Source organism: Ambystoma mexicanum, chromosome 12, assembly GCF_040938575.1.
Source record: "Ambystoma mexicanum isolate Mex_15411 chromosome 12, UKY_AmexF1_1, whole genome shotgun sequence".
NCBI lineage: Eukaryota > Metazoa > Chordata > Amphibia > Caudata > Ambystomatidae > Ambystoma > Ambystoma mexicanum.
In genome coordinates, this window is record NC_090936.1 from 455,169,599 (window position 1) to 455,184,599 (window position 15,001).

The 15,001-nt window shown below is 44.2% G+C and overlaps 1 long non-coding RNA gene across 1 annotated transcript; it reads left to right on the plus strand.

Moving 5' to 3' along the window:
- The first annotated feature begins 244 nt into the window (after nt 1-244).
- Nucleotides 245-9,459, plus strand: LOC138512975 (uncharacterized). Its single transcript, XR_011281644.1, has 3 exons — nt 245-385; nt 8,460-8,652; nt 8,963-9,459. It is a non-coding gene; the product is annotated as an uncharacterized lncRNA (long non-coding RNA).
- Nucleotides 9,460-15,001: the final 5,542 nt, after the last annotated feature.

Genomic DNA, 15,001 nt, shown 5'->3' on the forward strand with positions numbered 1-15,001 from the left:
GTATCTAGTTGTTGTTAGAAATAGGCAACAAGGCAACACATATAACATTAAGCAGAAAGAACAAGGAAACACTCAAAGAAAACAAACAAACAGTTTGTAGCATAGCAAATTAAGGTTTTTTTTAATCTGACAAGGATTTTCTTCCCCCAGACCCAAGGATTAGAAAAACAAACACAGAAACTGAGCACAATGCACAGTACACTAGTTTGCGAACTAAATATGGGAGTAAAAAAAAAATGAACTGTCTATTATACTTTGCAAAAAATCTTTATAAAATGCAAATACTAACATGCTTTTTTCTTTTGTAACAGAAATTACAAAAAGGCTACTTTTGACAAGTACTGCAATCATGTAACACATGTATGGATTCTGAACAAATTAAAGAGTAAGTATAATAACAGTCATTTCTTACATATGCAAATGTGCACTGCTATTCTGTGGCAATAATGTGGTGCAGAGCCTGCAGGCAGGCATAGCATCTTTGATGAACAACCTACCACCTACACCCTACAGCCAATCAAGCAAGACTATAGGTCCTAGCCAGAACCAACACTCCATATTAAAGCCATGCTGCTTTTATTTTCACTACTTCTAAGTGTACATTTCGGTACATGCTCTGCAGCCATGCAGCCAAGACACTACAATGTGCACACACCCATGTTCACTTATAACCTCACTGCTTATGACTTCAGTGTTGGGTGCATGCCCTTTGGCCATGCACCAAAGCCTCTGGGTGCTGCCCAGAACCACCAAAGCATATTGCAACCATTGTGGCATATAATTTCAGTACGTATAAAGTTGCATTAGGGAGCAGGGCCTTCGGCCATGCTCCCAAAACAAAACGCCCTCCCAACAACCACCTGAGTAATGTTTCATAGTACGAGTGTACCTATACCTGTGATATGCTGCAGTAGATGTGGCCCCAGGATACAGACTTGGCTGTAAATCCATAGATTTCTCAATGTATGTGTATGCAGAATATAAAATCCATGGTGGGTTACATCTCCAGTGCTTATAACTTTGTCTTATAACTTTGTTCTTGGCTGCATGCCCTTCGGTCGTGCACCAAAGACTATACATCTAGGCCACAACTACCACACCGTAGCATACCCATTGCGCTTTTAACAACAATACGTATGAATGTGCTGTTGGGTGCATGCAGCCATGCACCCATGACTGTAGGCCCTCCCCACAGCCACCTGACTGATGGTCAACACTACGGATATATCTATACCTGTGATATGCTGCAGTGGTTGTGGCCAGGGCCTAAAGTCTTAGGTGTATATCCATACATATTTCAATGTGTGGGTATGATGTGGCTTTTAGCTCCAGTGTTTACAACTTTGCAGCCAAGACTCTACACACTCCCCACAACCATATGAGCGATAGTGAATAGTGCAGGTGTACCCATTGCTGTGACATGCTGCAGTGGTTGTGCGCAGGGCCTAAAGCTTTGGAAGTATGGCCTACGGCCAACAGCCTACAGCCATGCACCCAAAGTCTACAGCCTCCCACACCGACCACATACATAGTCGATTGTATGGGTGTCATGTATGAATATATTATGCTGCGGTGGTTGTGCATAGAGTGTACATACTTGGGTGTAAGGCATACAGCCTGCAGCCATACATCGAAAAGTCTATGTCTTGCCCACAACCACCGTAGTATGTAAAACCCATGTTGGCTGATAAGTTAAGAGGTTATAATGTTTTTGTTGGCTGCATGGCCTTTGGCCATGCACCCAAGAATGCAGGGCCTCCCCACAACCGCCTGAGTGATGTACAAAAGTACGGGTGTATCTATACGTGTGTATGCAGCAGTGGATGTGGCGAGAGTATAGACTCTTACCTGTATGTCCATAGAGATTGCAATGTATGGGTGTGCAGTAGCTTATTACTCTCATGCTTACAACTTTGTTCTTGGGTGCATGGCCTTCCGCCATGCACCCAAATCTGTGCACACTCTCCACAACCATCTAACCCATTACCAATACTACAAGTGCATCCATGGGTGTGACATGCTGCGGTGGTTGTGGCCAGGGCCTACAGTCTTGAAAGTATGGCCTTCGGCCTACGGCCTAAGGCAATGCACCCAAGACTCTAGGCCCTGGCCACAACCACTGCAGCATGTTACACCCATGCTCGCTTGTACATGAGTAACACACCCATACAATCAAACATTATAGCTGTAGCATGTACTCATTTTGTACCCAGGACTCAAGGCCCACCCACACCTACCAGATACGTAATAGAATGTATGAGTGTGATGTATGAATATGATATCCTGCACTGCCTGTGGGCAGGTTCTACACTCTTTGGTGTGTGGCCTACAGCCTGCAACCATGCACGCAAAACTGTACGTCCTGGCCACAACCACTGCACTATGTGAGATCCATGTTGGCTTGTAATCACCAACCACCGCAGCATGACACACCCATGGCGGGGTACTAATAAACACCACACCCATTGGGAAAAGTAATATAATAGCGATATGTAGTCAATTGCAATGTTCGCTAACACCACGCGTGTCCTTAGAACAGTTTCAAGGTGCCTTTCCACTGCACTGACTGCACCCATGGTGGCGTACTAATCAACAGCACACCCATAGGAAAAAATAATGTAATAACGATATATACTCAATTTCAATGTTCGCTAACATCACGCATGTCCTTAGAACAGTTTCAACGTGCCTTTCCACAGCACTGTGTGAAATACGACCCTTATTAAACCCCTCATTTTCTGTAGGAGCAAACATTTCGAACAAGGCGAGCATATAAAGTACATCATTAACACCTACCGCCTAAACAAATACAGTTTTTCACCCATCTCTTAGTCTGTGAACCTCCCCAAGCACTCTGACACAGCAAAATAGGTTTCAAAATAGCATGTTGCCGCTGGTGGCCGCTGCGCTGTCGGCGCTTCCAAGATGTCGGGCACATCCAAACAATCTGACGCAGAACGCGTCTCACTGCAGCCAATCGGCAGAGAGGTCACGTGTCCGCGGTCATGACGCCAGCCCCTTAGCCAATCGGTATCTTGTCCGCGGAGCGAACAGGGAAGATATAATTTTTTTTTTTTGCTTTATGTTTTGGCCATTTTAAAAAAACGACGGGACGGATATACACCAAATTAACAAAAGCACGCTTTCGGGACCAAGCTGCCGCTCCTGCTGCAAATTTGGTGAAAATCCGTCCAGCGGTTTGCGCTGTAGGCGTGCGCAAAGTTTTTTCCCATTATGTCTATGGGAAAAAAGACGTTTTGGGACCCCCCTATAACTTTTCCCCCCCTGGACCAAACATTGCAAATAAATTCAGAGTGGCCCATATACTTTTTTGCAAAGTTTGGTGAGGATTCGTCCAGGGGGAGCGGAGTTATAGGCCGCCCAAAAAGTGTTCTTCCTATGGAAACAGCAACTTAACCATAACTACACGGTATATATATATATATATATATATATTATACATGGACGCGGTAGCGTCCATGTAGTTATGGTTAAGTTTGTGTTTCCATAGGAAGAGCACTTTTTGGGTGGCTTATAACTTCGCTCCCTCTGGACGAATCCTCACCAAACTTTGCAAAACAAGTATATCGCCCACTCCGAATTTTTTTGCAAAGTTTGGAGAGGTTTGGTCCAGGGGGGGCAAAGTTATAGGGGGGTCCCAAAACTTTTGTTTTTTCCTATAGACATAATGGGAAAAAACTTTGCGCACGGCTACAGCCAGAACCGCTGGACGGATTTACACCAAATTTGCGGCAGGAGCGGCGGCTTGGTCCAGAAAGCGTGCTTTTGCAAATTTGGTGTAAATCCGTCCAGTAGTTTTTAAAAAAATGACCAAAATGTAAGGCAAAAAAATTAGTGATATCTGTGTTCGCTCTGCGGACGGACTTCCCTGTTCGCTCCGCGGACAGCACCCCGATTGACCCATGGGCTTGCGTCATGTCCACAGACATGCGACGTGTTCGCTGATTGGGCGGCGTGGGGCATGATGCGCGTCAGATTTTCTGTCGCGCCCTCCATCTTGTATTCGCCGTCGACCGCGTACAGCGCTGTGAAACTTGGATTAAAAATTGTATTTAGTGGAGTGTGTTGGTGTGTAAGAGTGTTTGGGGAGGGTGGGGGAGTATGAGATAGGTTCAATGTTTTGTTTTTTTATGTGCTATACGCTTTTGTTGTGTTCGATTTGTCCGCGGAGAACACGGCAGTTCTGACATTTTGTAAATAAACTAAATGGTGGGGTGTTCAGAGGACGGAGTATGTGTCCTTTTTGTTCGCAGGGAAGGTAAAATTGAGCTAAAAACACTTGCGGTGTATTTAAATGTTCGTAAATACACAAACTGTGGGTGTCCTGAGGACGCTGTCCATATTGTAATCTGTCAAGTTGAATGTGTTCTGAGAACACTCGCGGTGTTCCGAAATGGTTGCAATTACACAAAATGGGTGTGTTCTGAGAACGTTGTTTGTATTGTTCGTTGTCAGGTTGAAAGTGTTCTACGAAGCCTCCTTTTGTCTGCTGATAGTACAATTTCCTATGGGCCCCAACCCGACTTTTTGTCCACTAAAGAAACGATAAATCAGGCTGGTGTGCGCCGACATTATGTGATAATCCTATGACTGGCGCTATTGACCTGGCTGACTTGCTTTTGCGACACTAAATCATATCTCCCGCCCCTAAGCCTAACATTATGAAAGCATTCATATTCCCCGTCTCTCTCCGTGAAGTTACAGGGTGCGTCATCAAACGTGCCCAGTCGTCTCCAGTCCTAGGCGACTTTACACAGAACCCGGGAGACAACACACATTATGTCACAACACAGCGCGCCACAATTTGGAATATGAAACTGTGATTTAAAAGCAAACAGCAAGATTGTAAATTTTGTAAAGTACATTTATCTGACATCAAATGTTTAGAGAATATTCAGCGATTTGCATTTGTCTTTGTTGTCGATCCGCAAAAGTTCATGTTGAGCCACGCAATGTTCCTTTGCGGTACAGAGGGTGTTAGATCAGCTTAGAACACAGTGAACCACAATTCGGAATATGAACCTGTGGTTTAAAAGTAAACAGCAGGATTGTACATTTGGTAAAGTACATTTAGTTCACATGAAATGTTTAGTGAATATTCAGCGATTTGCAATTGTCTCTGCTGTGGATGAGCAAACGTTTATTTTGAGCCACGCGCTGTTCCTTTGCGGTAGATAGGCTGTTGGTTTATGATAAAAGCAGTAAATGGTCGCACTGATAATCGGAAGGTTGCTCCAACAACGAGGCATTAGACCACCATAATGGTTGGTATGTTGCTTCTAGCCGCTAGTACTGCGTAAGGGCATATTGGTCCTTGGCGATTGTCCCATAAAATGGTGAGGGTCATGAAGTTGCTTACATGGAGCTGCACCTGGCAGTTGAAAAATCCATCCGCTGGAGTCTGAAAATCGTGACATTGGCAAAATGGGGCAACAAACCTGTTTTAAAAAACATAAATTAGTTTCACCAGCCGATCTTTATTAAAAATATTCATTTTATTTATTAGGGCGTGAAACTATTTGCTAGCGAAGATAGTGCAACGGAGTATGTTAATGATAAAATACTAATATTTTCGCATTTATATAGCGCTAAGAACCGTCAGGTATCTCATCGCTGCTTATTATTACCCATTGTGTGTGGTGCTCATTTATCGACCACAGAAGGATGGAAGGCAATGATGTGACTTGACCCTAAGTCTACAAATATAGTACCTTTTCAATTTTTACTTCCTGACTGTTACTGAAGAAAACTATGTGGCCTAGATATGTCAGTAAAGGGAAAAAAGGGAGAGCCAGCCATGTGATGTCATCAGTGATATCATCAATGACATTTGTGATGTCATCTTTGATGTCCTGGGTGTTAGTGTTAGCAGTGCACGGTGGCGCGAGTTATGGTTGCTTATCTTACCATAACTGCCGAATTTCAGGGGTTTTTCGGTTTTCCTTTGAACCATAACGTCCCTTTAACAAGGTTTTTACTGAATTTCATAGGTTTTTCGTAGTGCAACTTAACCATAACGTCCCTTTAACAAAGTTTTTTCACTGAATTTCATAGGTTTTTAGTAGCGGAACTTAATCATAACGTCCCTTTAACAAAGTTTTTTCACTAAATTTCATAGGTTTTTCGTAGCGCAACTTAACCATAACGTCCCTTTAACAAAGTTTTTTCACTGAATTTCATAGGTTTTTAGTAGCACAACTTAACCATAATATCCCTGACTTCATATACATGTAACATAGAACATACTGAACCCCCACATAGTGATTTTGATTTCCGCAGACTACCGCCATGTCCGCGGACATATCGAGAATCTGAGCGTGCTGAATGTAAATTTAAATAGTGTGCCCCATTTCCCCTTTGAAGTTGGCTCTGAAAAGAGCCGTTTTTTTGTTTTATTTACAGATGCTTAACAGACACCTGTTATTTTGTATTATTTTTCTTGTTTTTTTTCTTACTCCTAAAATCTTCACATAACCTTCTCCAAAGCAACCCTTACATTCCAAAACAGCATGGCATTTCCCATAAAAGATAAAGAGATGCCATCTTCTTTAAAATGAACAGTATTACTGGCATCAATATTCTCATTATTACAGAAGAACATACCAGCTCTAAGCATGAAGGCACACATGCCTCGGTTGATGACACACCTAGCAATGTTTTGCTGAGGACAAACAACTGAACTATTGTCCCATATTGCCCTAGGTAGTAATCCAGAAAAAATTACTTTCGCATTTGGAAGGATTTTCATTACGGCTTGAACCAAGCGTTCCAAATCAGCCAACAAAGTAGGGGCACTGACGTTGCCCAAATGGAAAGCACCATAGTGCAAAACTACCACAGGCTGACTGTTCATCGTGGCCATATCCTCACAAACTTGTACAATTCCCTGTACATTGCAATCAGGCACAGTGCTCCACACTACCTCCACTCCTTTCACATCAAAATTCTTTGCAGCATGCCTGCATTGAGCATACTGTTGTAAACCATGCACAAACATATCTCCGAGCACCAACACCCTGACTTTCTCCACTTCTGCCATCTTCACTACACATAGTCTCTTTCAACACAAATCCACAACCTCAACATCTGATTGGCTGATCCCTGCAGGCTTCTTTCCATGCTGGATTTGCTGGAAAACCCCGGATGTTGCATGCTCTGTCCACGGACAGCCGCGGTATCCGCGGTCCGCGTAACTCTTGGACAGCCCTTCTACCATTTCCACTTTACTCTCTGTGCCATTCCCTCATTGCATACAGCTAAGCAGTCACACAATACGAAGAACGTCCTCAGAACACCCCCATTTTGTTTATTTTTGAACATTTCAGGACACCGCGAGTGTTCTTATAACACATGCAACTTGCCAGCGAACAATACGGACAACGTCCTCTGAACACCCCCATTTTCTTTATGTACGAACATTTCAGGACACCGCGAGTGTTCTTCTGGCTCACTCTTTTTTCTTTTGCTGACATATCTCGGCCACATGGTTTTCTTCAGTAACAGTCAGAAACTAAAAATTGTATTTTATTTGCAGACGTATCCTACAACTAGGTTCTTATAGTAATTCCCTTAGAGTCCAGTCACATCATATGAAACATATACATAGGGGAAGACACAAGCTTTAAAGACAGCATTATTATCAAGCAAATAAATGATGATTTCTCTGTTTCAAAGCTGCTATTTACCCTATGTATATGTATATTGGTATGTGTTCTTGTCTCTTTCTGTTATCTCTATAGTAATGCAATTATGTAATACATGGGTTTTATTAGCTACTTATTACATATTTCACAGTACACAAAAATCTATTAAGAAAACAATTATCATTTCATTATTCAACATATTAACATTACGAATATTATACCTTCATCTTGTATGCTGCACACAATGCTATGTTTCTGCATTAGTAGCTTAGTATACTAGATAGAACCCCATAATAGAATGCTATTTATATCGATGCATCGTTCAAAGCACTAATTAGGGTATGATATTTATTGCAATGATCTTGACACTTTTTTGCAACATTATAATAAGAATCCCTTGTACACATATTTCATGAAAAGTACATACACATGTGATGTCATCAGTGATGTCTTCAATGACATTTGTGATGTCATCTTTGATGTCCTGGGTGTTAGTCTTAGCAGTGCACGGTGGTGGCGCGAGTTATGGTTGCTTAGCTTACCATAACTGGCGAATTTCAGTGGTTTTTCGGTTTTACTTGGAACCATAACGTCCCTTTAACAAAGTTTTTTTATTAGCACGCAAACAATATACAAAGATGGAGTTTAAAAAGCAATTTCTCAGAGATGGCTGTACACAGAATGTTGCAAACTCAGAATTTATGGTCGTTTACAGTGAAGGTCAGCTGCTTCCATTTTTTGCTCGCGTGCCGGAGAGGCCCATGACTCGCACTATAAGGTTCTATTTTTTTTTAGCTTGACAGATAGGGATCGTGCTAAAAGACTTCTTTTGAAGGATTGTTGCAAAAACGTAAGAGACGATAAGGATGAAATTTCTAAAACGAAACCACTTTTATATATTATATCACTATGAGAAAGATCGTTGGCACAGATGGAGTCGTATTTTGAGACTGCACTACGCTTAGACAATGGAAAATGCCAATATCATGTAAGTAACCCTTTAGATTATTTTATACCGGAATATAATAACAATAGCATGGCGTTAAAGCCCTGTTAAGTTGTACTTGTTCCTTCAATGTGGCATAGTGTTTTCTACCACGCACTATCACCGCCGAATTGGTCCCCTGTCCCTTAGAGGGCTCTGAAAAAGGAAGAGGACAGAGGGTGGGTTAATGGGAATAAGTTAACATACTCCGTTGCACTATCCTCGCTAGCAAATAGTTTCACGCCCTAATAAATAAAATGAATATTTTTAATGAAGATCGGCTGGTGAGACTAATTTATGTTTTTTAAAACAGGTATGTCCTCCCGTATTGTGAATGCCACGATTTTCAGACCCCGGCCGATGGATTTTTTAACTGCCAGGTGCAGCTACTTCTAAACAACTTCATGACCCTCACCATTTTATGAGACAATCGCCAAGGACCAATATGCCCTTACGCGGTACTAGCGGCTAGAAGCAACATACCAACCATTATGGTGGTCGAATGCCTCGTTGTTGGAACAGCCTTCCGATTATCAGTGCCACCATAGTGCTTCTTTTATCATAAACCAACACCCTGTGTACTGCAAAGGAACAGCGCGTGACTCAAGATGAACTTTTGCAGATCGACAGCAAAGACAAATGCAAATCGCTGAATATTCTCTAAACATTTGATGTCAAATAAAAGTACTTTACGAAATGTACAATCTTGCTGTTTGCTTTGAAATCACAGTTTCATATTCCGAATTGTGGCGCGCTGTGTTGTGAGATGATCTGTGTTGTTTTCCGGGTTCTGTGTAAAGTCGCGTAGGAACCGCAAAGGAACAGCGCGTGACTCAAGATGAACCTTTGCGGATCGACAGCAAAGACAAATGCAAATCGCTGAATATTCTCTAAACATTTAATGTCAAATAAAAGTACTTTACGAAATATACAATCTTGCTGTTTGCTTTTAAATCACAGTTTCATATTCCGAATTGTTGCGCGCTGTGTTGTGAGATGATCTGTGTTGTTTTCCGGGTTCTGTGTAAAGTAGCGTAGGACTGGAGACGACTGGGCGCGTTTGGCTACGCACCTTGTACCGTCACGGAGAGAGACGGGGAATATGAATGCTTTTATAATGTCAGGCTTAGGGGCGGGAAATATGATTTAGTGCCGCAAAAGCAGGTCAGCCAGGTCGATGGGGCAAGTGATAGGATTATCACATAATGTCGACGCACAGCAGCCTGATTTATCGTTTGTTTAGTGGACAAAAAGTCGGGTAAGGGCCATAGGAAATTGTAATGTCAATGGACATAAGGAGGGTTCTTAGAACACTTTCAACCTGACAACGAACAATACGAACAGCTTTCTCAGAACACCCCTATTTTGTTTAATTGCAAACATTACCTCCACGTCCACTCTTCCTCGTCCCAGTACTTACTTCATGAGGCCCTCTGCCTCCGACACAGGACCTTCTTCTATTTCTTTAAATTCCTATAACTTCTCCCCCACATCCACATCACTCAGTTTCATATTACCAAGCCGGAGCATAGGACCTTCCCCGCAGGGAGGGTGAGGAGGGTCGTCAGTACTGTTACGAGGAAGAGTAGAACTAGGAGTAATGAAGATTACCAGTAAGTAATCAGAGCATTTCAGGACACCGCAAGTGTTCTTAGAACACATTCAACTTGCCAGAGTACAATACGCACAGCGTCCTCAGAACACCCCCATTTTGTTTATGTACGAACATTTAAGGACACCGCGAGTGTTCTTAGCTCAATTTTAGCTTGCTTATGAACAAAACGGACACATACTCCGTCCTCAGAACACCCCACCATTTAGTTTATATAGAACATTTCAAAACAGCTGTGTTGTCCGCAGACAAATCGAACACAACAAAAGTGTCTAGCATATAAAAAAAACAGAACATTGAACCTATCTCATACTCCCCCACCCTCCCCAAACACTCTTACACACCAACACACTCCACTAAATACAATTTTTAATCCAAGTTTCACCGCGCTGTCCGCAGTCGTCCGCGAATGCAAGATGGCGGGCGCCACAGAAAATCTGACGTGCTTCATGCACCACGCCGTCCAATCAGCGAACACGTCGGGTGTCTGCGGACATCGCGCAAGGCGCTCGGCCAATGAGGGCACTGTCCGTGGAGCAAACAGGGAAGTCCGTCCGCGAAAAGCGAACGGAGATATCACTAATTTGTTTGCCTTACATTTTGGTCATTTTAAAAAAAACTACTGGACGGATTTACACCAAATTTGCAAAAGCACGCTTTCAGGAGCAAGCCCCCGCTCCTTCCGTAAATTTGGTGTAAATCCGTCCAGCGGTTTGGGCTGTAGGCGTGCGCAAAGTCTTTTCCAATTATGTCTATGGGAAAAAACAAAGGTTTTGGGACCCCCCCTATAACTTTGCCCCCCCTGGACCAAACCTAACCTAACCTAACGAAGGTATAAGCCACCCAAAAAATGCTCTTCCTATGGAAACACCAACTTAACCATAATTACATGGACGCTACCGCGTCCATGTAATATATATATATATATATATATAGTTATATATAGTTATATAAGGGATACATTACTCACCGTAATCGTATTTCTGATGCTTGTATCTGCTTAGATTCACATGCTGTGCATAGGCCGACATCTAGTGGAAGCTGCGGAGTATTACAGTTTGTTTTTTCGAAACTCGAAAAAGGGCATTGACACAGGGCGTGCCAGTAATACTATCCCTAGTGTGACGTCCACTGTACCCATGATCCCTCACGCGTCTAGGACCCTCAGATTGTATTTTTTCTGACATGTGGTAGCATGAGGAGTAGCGTGAGTACAGATAATCCAAGCAGATAGATAGAAAGTTAAGACTACAAGCATCCATGCGCCTTCTCTCAGAGGGGAGGAAGGGTGGGTCGCATGTGAATCTAAGCAGATACAAGCATCAGAAATACGATTACGGTGAGTAATGTATCCCTTCTGAGGCTTGTGGAATCTGCTTAGATCACATGCTGTGCATAGATTAGCGAGCAGTACCTGAAGAAGTAGGTGGGATGTGAGAAAGGTCATGAGCAAATAAATGTCTTAGAACCGCTTGTCCCACTTGTGTATCTGTCTTGGAATGAGTGTCAATGCAGTAGTGCTGAGTAAAAGTGTGAATAGAGCTCCAAGTAGCTGCTTTGCAAATGGTGTCAAGGGGTACATTTGCAATGAAAGCCAGAGTGGCCCCAATGCCTCTTGTAGGGTGGGCCCTAGGCGTGAAAGACAGAGACTTTTCAGAAAGTGAGTAACACAGCTGGATACAGTTAATAATCCACTTAGAGATGGCACCTTTAGAGACGCAATCCCCCTCTCTGCCTGTAGCTACGGAGACAAACAGCTGATCTGTTTTCCTTAGCGTTCTGGTCTTGTTTACATAGTAGAGGACCACCCTACGCACATCTAGCGTGTGTAGTTTCACCTCAGCCGAGCTTTGTGGGTCTTGGAAGAAAGCCGGAGGCTCGATGGACTGGTTCACGTGGAATTTTGAAATAAACTTAGGTGAGAACCTAGGGTGTGTGCGTAAAACCAATTTATCTTTATGGACAGTAAAGAAGGGATCTTGTACTGCCAGAGCCTGATTTTCACTGACTCTTCTTATAGATGTAATTGCTACTAAGAAGGCCGTTTTGTAAGTCAGATGTTTGAGACTGCTTTTGTGCATGGGCTCGAATGGGGGGCCCATGAGCTTAGATAGCACCACGTTAAGGTCCCATCCTGGTGGTGGGTTTGAAATAGGAGGGTGAAGTCTCTTTACTCCTTCCATGAAGGCTTTAACTACTGGTAATTTCCACCACGACACCTTGTTATGGGAAGTGGTGTATGCTGACAGGGCTGCCAGGTGTACCTTCAGTGAGTTAAAAACCAGTCCTGCGTCCAGCAGGTGGAGCATGTATGTAACAGTAGTGGAAGGAGTGCAATCAACTGGGTTGATTTGTTTATTCTGGCACCAGATAACGAATCTCTTCCATTCGTCAAAGTAGCAGTGCCTCGTGTTAGGTTTCCTAGATTCCTTTAGGATGTCCATACACCTCTGTGGTAAATTGAGATGTCCGAACTCTATGACCTCAGGAGCCATGCTGCTAGGTTCATTGTGTTGGGTTGAGGATGCACTGTTTGACCTTGGTGCTGGGACAGTAGGTTGTACCAGCCCGGACGTTTGATCGGTTTGCACACCGCCAATCTGCGTAAGTGTGGGAACCACGGTTGTCTTGCCCACATGGGAGCAACTAGGACGAGCGTCATCGATTCTCTGTTCATCTTGTTGACCACCTTCCTGATTAGAGGAGTTGGTGGAAAAGCATACGCAAACATCCCTGACCAGTTCATCCACAGGGCGTTCCCCTGGGAGTCTGGTTGGGGGAACCTGGATGCAAATCCTGGGCATTGTCTGTTTTTGCTTGTGGCAAATAGGTCTATAGTGGGGAAACCCCACTGAGAGAAGATATCTTCTACGACTTCTCTGTGTAGACACCATTCGTGTTCCTCTGGGAGGGGGTCTCTGCTCAGAGCATCTGCTAGGGAATTGAGATCCCCTGGAACATATTGCGATGACAGGAAGATGTTCCGTCTGAGTGCCCATATCCAGATTTTCTGGGCAAGCTTGGACAGATTTGGCGACCGAGTCCCTCCTTGCTTGTTCAGGTAGAACATGGCTGCAGTGCTGTCCGTCCGGATTTGCACTGACAGATTTAACAGGTAGGGCTCGAACGCTTGAAGTGCTCTGAATACTGCCAGAAGCTCTAACAGGTTGATGTGATTCTTGGCAACTGAGTGCGACCAGAGACCCTGAGCTGTGTGGTGGAGATGGTGAGCTCCCCACCCCGTCAGGCATGCATCGGTTGTGACTACCGCCTGTATCTCGGGATCGTAAAAGGGTTTCCCCTTGGACAGATTCTCTCTTGTCCACTAGTGAAGGCTTTGTACAAGTGTTGGCGAAACGACCACTAGATCGTCCCACTGACCACTTGCCAGAGACCACTGTTTCGCCAACCATTCCTGTATGGGACGCATGCGCAGGCGCGCGTGGGGGACCAGGTAAATACATGACGCCATCATGCCCAGCAAACGCATTGCTTGGCGTACCGTTATCTGGCGACCGGACTGATATTGCGGAATTTGCAGCAGTATATTCCGAATTCTTTCCTCGGAAGGAAAGGTCAACCCCTCTTGAGTGTCTAGGATAGCTCCTAGGAACTGTTTGGATGTGCTTGGCACCAGACTTGACTTTTTCTTGTTTATTGAGAAGCCCAATTCTAAGAGGAGGTCAATAGTCCTTTGAATGTTTGCTCTGCAAATTACCGGGGTCTCCCACGTGATGAGCCAGTCGTCCAGGTAAGGGTACACCGGGATTGCCTCCCTACGTAGGTGTGCTGCCGCCACCGCCAGTACCTTGGTGAATACCCTTGGAGCCAAAGCTATCCCGAAGGGCAGTACCTTGAACTGGTAGTGCCGACTGTCCACCTTGAAGCGCAAGTACTTTCTGTGCGCTGTGAACATGGAAATATGAAAATAGGCATCTTTCATGTCCAATGTTGCCATGTAATCCCCCTTTTTAGGAGGGGGATTACCTCCTGGAGAGTAGTCGTGCGAAACTTTTGGGGCTTGACATACTTGTTTGCAGGCCGTAAGTCCAATACTGGGCGCATGGTCAAATCTTTTTTGGCACAAGGAAGTAAGTTAAATAAATACCCTCGTTTACCTGGTGTCCCGGGACGAGTTCTATCGCGTCCTTTGCTAGCAGATTGATGATCTCCTCGAGGAGGATCTTCTGGTGGTCCAAGGAATGTATTTTTTGTCCTGGAGGATGGTTTCTGGGACGCTCTAATAGTTCTATGCAGTACCCTGCGGATACTGTGGCCAGCACCCATCTGTCTGATGTGATCCCTTCCCAAGCTTGGGTGAAGTTGGAAATGCGTCCCCCTACTGGGGTTGCGTAAGAAGGGACCCTGAACGGAGCGTCACTGTTTTGGTGGAGGCGTGCCGCCTCCTCTACTGGGACTGCCTCTACCATTTCCGTGTCCTCTTTAATTACCCCTGCCATAACCCTGGGTAGACTGTTGGTTATTATTGCTCCACGGTCTACCCTGCCCCTGGGAATAGTTAGATCCTCTCTGGGAATTTTGGCCACGTGGGCGACGAAAATTGCCATTCCCTCTCTGATTAGGGGGTTTATTGGTTAGTTGGCCTAGGGATTTGAGTGTTTCATACTCGTCCTTGGCATTTTTCAGCGCGTCCTCGACCGCCTTACCAAACAACAGATCCGGCTCCACCAGTTTATCTAACTATGATGCTTGGGTTTCAGCTTTGAATCCAGACTGCCG